Source organism: Pistacia vera, unplaced genomic scaffold (assembly GCF_008641045.1).
Source record: "Pistacia vera cultivar Batoury unplaced genomic scaffold, PisVer_v2 Contig341, whole genome shotgun sequence".
NCBI lineage: Eukaryota > Viridiplantae > Streptophyta > Magnoliopsida > Sapindales > Anacardiaceae > Pistacia > Pistacia vera.
This window is the reverse complement of record NW_022196159.1, coordinates 1022577-1030168: the sequence shown is the minus strand read 5'-3', so window position 1 is coordinate 1030168 and position 7592 is coordinate 1022577. Positions and strand designations below refer to the sequence as shown.

General features: G+C 34.6%; 1 pseudogene; it reads left to right on the top strand.

The window, feature by feature from the left end:
- The first annotated feature begins 392 nt into the window (after positions 1–392).
- On the top strand, positions 393–6636 carry LOC116138520 (annotated as a pseudogene).
- The last annotated feature ends 956 nt before the right edge of the window (positions 6637–7592 follow it).

Sequence of the window (7592 nt, the reverse complement as noted above, 5' to 3'; positions counted from 1 at the left end):
TTTTTTTAATTAATTAATAATTATAGATTGAACAATAAATATCACCCCAACGTGTCAAGATAGAGCAATTTGATTGGTTTGTCAATTTAATGTATCAAAATAGAACAATTTTAGAGTTTTCAAAATATGTCACGTGGCGATCCACCTATATGGATATTCAGTATATATATATTAATAGACGTTGAGAAGTTAATTATGTAGTTAAATTATTGTATTTGAATTTCTCTCAAATTAATTAATGGATCCTTTCTGGATTCATCTATTCTTACATCTGACAAATACTAACACAAAACATTATCTAGAATAATCAAATTTTTTTAATTTTTCTAAGATTTTCCAATAATTAAAATCAATGGCGTGGAAATAAACCCCAAGCCCAAAAGCACTAAACACTTGAAGAAAATAATGTGGTCTGTAGCCTCTGTTATACGCAAAAGCCGGAGAATGACATGCTTGCTTTTTAGCCAAGCACTCCCTCTCACTCTCGCTTACTATAACTCTTCCATTCTCAATTCCTCGCCTTCTCTCTCCAATCTCTTCTCGGTAACACTGTTTTATCTTCTTCATCTCATTCCTTTTCTTTTGTTATCATTGACATCACTAACTCACCAACTAACTCTTCATCTAGGTTTATCTCCGTCCGGTTTCATCTCCTGCAATTCGTACGTTTTGCTCAAAATCCGGTGCAATGTCATCGCTTCCAAGCCTCCAAAATTCTCACTCTATATCTTACCTCACGCAACGAGAAGCTGCCGAGGTTGATGAGACTCTCATGGGCCCTCTCGGCTTTAGCGTTGATCAACTTATGGTGACACTTAATTTATTTTCACTATTTTGGTGCCTCATTAATTTTCCTTTCTATAGCTTGCTGAATAACTTCAATTATATGATTATAAGAATCATTCTTGTAATTGTAGGAATTGGCCGGTTTGAGTGTCGCAACATCCATAGCTGAGGTAACTATATATATATATATATATATGTATATTAGCTGATTTTGCTTATGACGTCATGTTTATGTGGACAATTTTTTTGACAGGTTTATAACAAGTGAGTTTAATCGCGTTCTTGCAATTTGCGGTCCAGGGAACAATGGAGGTGATGGTTTGGTAGCTGCTCGTCATTTGCATCACTTTGGATTCAAACCTTTTGTTTGTTATCCGAAGCGTACGCCAAAGCCACTTTATACTGGTCTGGTTACACAGGTATGGTGTGATACTGGAGTGAAGTTTTTTGACAGGTTGGTTAATATAATTTGTATGGATTCTGATTTGATGTAGTGAATTGTAGCTTGAATCACTGTCAATACCTTTCGTGTCAGTGGAAGATTTGCCTTTGGACTTGTCCAAGGACTATGATATTCTTGTAGATGCATTGTTCGGCTTCTCTTTTCATGGTAGTTTTTCTAAGTCTCTGTTCTTATTGATGAACAGCATTTATCTAAAATTAATGATACCATTAGTCTATTGCCCTTTTCATTGAGGTTATCCACATAGATATCTGATAGCAGAATATGAGAGGTAGATGAGATAGGCAGGTGAGAAGATGTAATAGTATTGGTAAGAGTACACGTTAAGGTGGTTTTGAAGACTGACTTAACCTTTTACTCGAGTCCCTTTAAATAACCAAGTAGTATTTCATTTTATGGTTATCTCTCTCAACATGCATCCTTGCTATGTGCACACATGTATTATATGGTATGAAATTATAGTACCACCAGGAAAACTCAACCTATAAAGTACAACTACTTGAATTCTTTTAAAGTTTAAGTTCAATAGAGCACAACTTAATTATATACCTGGGTTTTGATTTTACAGGATCATAGCAGTGTTTTGGATGCGAATGATCTGGTTTTGTAGTATTTTCTCCCCCATTGTTTTTCATATCTTTGTGGCAACTGGTCTACTTTATACATGTTGCAAGTTTATTATATATCTTCTCAGTTTCATGTAAAGAAAAAAAAAGTCAATATAGAGTACCAATATATGAATTGCATCAAATTAAGAAGGATTTAATGGCTATATTGGTTAGGGCCATTTTTCTTATCTAGAAACACCTTGTATGATCTTAGTGTTTATCTAACTTCAACTTGTTAAAATCCTTCAGGCACCCCAAGGCCACCTTTCAATGATCTAATTCAGAGACTGGTTTGTTTACATAGTCATGATCAAACACCACAAAAGCACCCAGTTATTGTTTCTATAGATTTCCGTCTGGGTGGCATGTTGAAGAAGGAGATACTGGTGGTGAAGGCATTAAACCTGACATGTGGTATGTCTGCAATGGAGCCTTAGTTGATTTTGTAGCCTCAATATTTAGAAGAATGCAGTTTAAATTCATCAGCTAGCCACAAAATTTTGGAAGAATGCAGTTTTAATTTATAAACTAGCCTCTTTTAGAAGATGCAGTTTTAATTTTAGGGTATACCCATAATTGTACTTTTTATTTTTCATAAGCTGTCTTATTAATGCAGCTTTTGCGTTTTCTAGGTTTCTTTAACTGCCCCAAAGTTGTGTGCAAAGAAATTTAGTGGCCCACACCACTTTCTAGGTGGTAGATTTGTCCCTCCAGCTATTCAGATAAATATAAGCTTCAGCTTCCACCATATCCTGGAACTTCTATGTTGTGCGAATTGGAAAGCCTCCCCGAATTGTATATCACCTCTGAGAGAAAATTATATTTCTTCCGAGTTCCTTGAGGAGCAGTGGAATCTGACCCCATTGATCAGGTATGAGTTCAAGTAAAATAGTGGAGCATGTCATTCATTTCATACAATATCTTAAACCTCGCACATTAATTCAATACTTACTGCTGCCTTGAGGTTGAGAAAATTTTTCTTAGCCATTGTTATAATAACTTTCAAATCTACTCATCATAAGTCATAAAGTCAATCTTTCATTTTGCAGTTTCAGAAGTGGTTTGATGATGCAATGGCTGCCGGCTTGAAGGAACCAAATGCTATGGCCTTGTCAACTGCTAGCAAGGATGGAAAACTGTAACTTTCTCTTCTTTCATGGTTTTTTTTATCCATAAATAGTAACTCTGTTCATAAGATTAACCTAAATGAGTGAATTGACATGCTAACCATGATCTCTTTATGCATTCTATGATAAAATCTCGAGCATCTATAAAGAGGATTCAATATGATGTGGACAATGTTTAAAGCTCATATACCAGTGAATTAGCTACATCTTTGACATCTAAATATTTATTTTCTTTAAACAGTGCATAATACGTAAGACATAATGTTGAAGTTGAAGTAATCATACCTTCACACCTACAATTGCGTAGCTGAATTTGTTGCTCTTTGGAGTTGATAATGTGAATTGGAACACTGGTTTGTCTGCCATGCAATAAACTAGCATCTATCAAGAGATGATCTATGGTGTTGAATGTGCTTCACTAACCAACTGGGTTACAATATTGCTTTTGACTTTTAAAGGGTATTGGGTAAAAACCTGCAAACAGTTCTACACTTAGCTGTCCCGGCTTTACAGACATAGACAACAATTTACTATAACTTTGTATCCCCTTGTCAGTTGATCAATAATGTTGTCACTGTGCTGCCTTGTGAATGTATTAATTTTTCAATACCATCAGGTCTCTGTAAAATGATTGAAAAAATAATTAACTTAATGTTCTTGACATGCTATGTGGTTTTTATTGACCCCTTTTAATTCACTCTTCTTTATGTTACTTTTCTGCAGCTCTTCAGAATGGTCTTACTGAAGGAGTTGATAAGGATGGCTTTGTCTGTCAGTGATGTTCCATTACTGCATTGATTGTGCTGCACTCCACATTTGTTCTTTTTTTCCCTCCATTCAAATGTTTTACCAACCCTCTTCCTACTCCTTACTAATGCAGGTACACCAATTATGAAAGTCAAAAGGCACATGATTTATCTGAAAATCCCCATGCATCTCTCTTTCTACTGGGAAGGTCTAAACCGGCAGGTAATCCGAGTTTGGCATATTAGCTTTATCCTCACCATGGTCATTAAGAAGCTTTCGAAAGAAGGGTCATTTTACTTCACAATCCTTATGCAAGGTAGTCATTTCACTTGATGAAAAGTAAAATTAAAAGGTGAAAAGTAATTTTAAGGCACTTAATCTGAATCATGTGTAACAGTGCACAAAAGTTGGTTAAAGAAAGTTAGTTGGGTTCTTGAGTTCAGACTTGTGATTTAGGTCTTAGGAGTTCATGCCTCGTTAATTGACAAACTCTGTCACATCTAATTCTAATGCTTGGTATGTGAAATTGCCATGGAGTGGTTGTCATGCTAATTAGCATTGTAGACATGTAAACCAGGAGCAAGCAAAAAAATTCTTTTCGGTATTAAATATTATTGTGGACATATATGGAATATAGTGCTTGATGCCTTGACCTCTAGACAATTTAATTAGGTGTTTACGGATCTACAAAAATTTTACATGAAATTGAAGGTGCGTTGCTATCAGAACAGAGTTTGTTCATAATGTGCTACAGCAGCACTTCATATGGACAATCTCCCTGTCTTAAGACCATTTTTAATGTTTCACTTTGATGTGCAGGTAAGAGGAAGGATGTGTGACCAAAGTTTCTGAAGAGGAATCTGAGCAGTCCTTCCATAGCCGTCCCGGAGGAAGTCAGATCGGAGCAATAGTTAGCAAACAGGTATACACTTGGTCATCCATTCTGCTAGATATTAAAAACTACATGATATGTTAACATAAATAAGATATCACTTTTGCTTCATTCAGAGTTCTGTGATTCCTGGAGGCATGTTCTACATCAGCAATACAAAGATAGAGGAAAAATTCTCTGATGGGTAAGCATTAGCGTGTAAAAGTGTTTATTACTTTGCATCCCACTTTTTTTTTTATATTGTGCTGGACAATTATTTTCTAACCATGAAATTTAATTTACATCAGTATGCTCCACTGATTCCAAGCCATGTTTTCCATTGTCACATTTTCACAAAATATTTCCTGTAAACCAGAAGTGCTGTTTTGCTTTAATTTAACATTAAAATTCAAAACTTAGGTCAAATTGTTGACCATATCCAATGGCAATCATATGAAGTTCTTCCTGACTACCCTTCTAATTACGAGGGCAAAGAAGAGAAAGAGGAAGTATTCCATGGGAGAAATTTCATATTAACCTTTTGTTTTATTTTTATTTTTTAATTATTATTTCCTGTTGGCAGAAGTTTATTCCAAAACCAAACACTGGGAGGATACAGGCTTCAACCAGGTTTTCGAGTTTTGGCAAGGACAAAAATCTCGTTTGCATGACAGGTGGTTTTATATATTCTCTCCTTATACTAAATAAATGTGTAAGAATGAGTAGAATGGCTTTGGGTCAAGTCTCTTCCAGTTTGGGTTCAATAGAATTGTCATATATGAACCATAATATTAAGACTGTAATGGTGTGTTTAGCACAACGTATTGGATGAATTAGTTTCTTTGGAATGGGAGTAAATTGAACTCCCTATGGTTTTCCAATCCTATACTGCAAGAAACACCTCCAAACTAAATTATTTTTGGTGGATCTTTTAATTCCTTATTGCTTTGGTTTTGTTAACAATTGTTGCAATTAACTTGTGATTATAGAGTGTGGCTAAATCCACCACTCTGATTTTTCACATGCACACTCTTCTCAACCCATGGAATTAGGTGTGCTTTCAAAGTGGAGGGTGCATTTAGTTGCTCTCTGATTTTAAACTACTTGTTCTAATGAAGCAAATTCAAGCTCTAAATTAATTTTGGGTCTCAATCCCCGCACATTCAAAGGTGGAGAGAGAAGGTGCTGCTTTATGCAGAATAATATGGTCTTGGATCCAAATTCACATAGAATTACTTATTATCTTATTCTTTCCAGTCTCTACTGAATGATCACTTGCTATTGTTATGGAGACACGACACTGGATAACTTATTTTAATTAAACTTTCAATTAGAAGAAAAAATATTCTATTTTCCATATTGGAGAAGTTCTCTAAAACTGAAATGTTTTCTGCAATATCTGAATGAGAATGTGCCATTCATTTGTGAAATGGAATAAAACTTAAGTAGTATTGTAGCCAATAAGACAGTGTTGAATAAATGTGCTTATTTTAAAGGACGGATGCCTTATTCATTGGTAATGAATGTTTTTTTGACCAGATTGCAATATTCTCCTCAAGAAGTAAATGGAAAGCTATTATGGAAAATCAACCGCTTGGCTCCCTGACTAGCATTTCCAACTTCTTCATTGTGAATTTCATCATTCATGGTATTGTGAAATTTCTAGCGATGAGTCATTTAATTTATATTTTAGTAGCCATATACGGTAATGAAACAATAAATGATATAAGGAGAGGCACAGTAATGTGTTGGTGCTCTTTTCAGAGTGTTGGTAACCTGTAAGGTATAACTTAACTGAATATATATATATATATATATATACAAATTCAATGGGAAAGGAATCAGTGGTCATAATTACTTTGTTGATGTTCCTACAGATTATAGCTACAATAGTTACTCAAATCATTCAAATACTACTATAGTCATTATAGGTGAATTCTAATTTTTAATTCTCTTTGTTCACTGGGAAAGAATCAGTGGTCATAAATTTCTGTTAACAGTATATGATTGCCATTATATTGGAAGTGAACTGATTAGGACCTTGTGTTTTCATACTTGCTTAGTTGCTTTGCAAATCACCATTGTCAGTGAAGTCAAATTCCTCCTGGATCTTCCTCTTATTCTTGAGTTACTGTATTCGATGGGGAATTGTCTGGTTTTGCACAAAATTACAGATTTTCTAGATTCCTGTTCATAAAAGTTTTGACCTGAAGCTCAATTGGTTGTATGTCCATTCAACACACACGCCTTTTTTCTGTGGGCTTGTGAACAGTTGACACAATGAATTTTTGGCAGTTGTGATGGTAAGTCACTTTATTAGTGGATCTCAACTTTCCTTGTAACATTCCAATTTCATGATTGGCACCCAGGTCTTTTCCCTTAATGGCTATAAATGAATGCCGTTGTCATAATTTATGGTTTTCTGAAATCACAAAAATCAGTATTTATGGTTTTCTGAAATCACAAAAATCAGTGTATGAATACTAGTAATGCTACACTTACAAATAAATCTTACAAATATAAATTGTAGAGTGAATATAATAAGTTTGATTTTTTGTTTCATTTATTTATTTATTTTTTGTCACATTACTTTGTATGAAAATCTCTGTAAGATTTCTTTGTAACTATAATATTATTGGTGTGAATATATATATATATTAGAAAAAAGAAAAGAGATAGCGACTGCTGTTTAATTGAGATGGAGTCGTCGGTGTGTCTCTTTCTTTTCAGATTGGTGTAAATAGTAAACTTGTCCTGAAGTTTGGTGGTTTACTTGGTGGATGTTTGTTGATGTTAATAGTTGAATGGGATTATTGTATTGTAATGTCGATTCTGACCAAACTGGGTTCCACCATTAAAGAAAATCAGGAATTCCTTTCCAAGCTTCTTTTGACCAGCTTAAGCTACATCCTGACACTGCTTTTTTTGAAAGGCCAATTTAGTGCAAAGTGACCACACCACTTTCTTTTCCCTTCTCAATGAGTGGACGA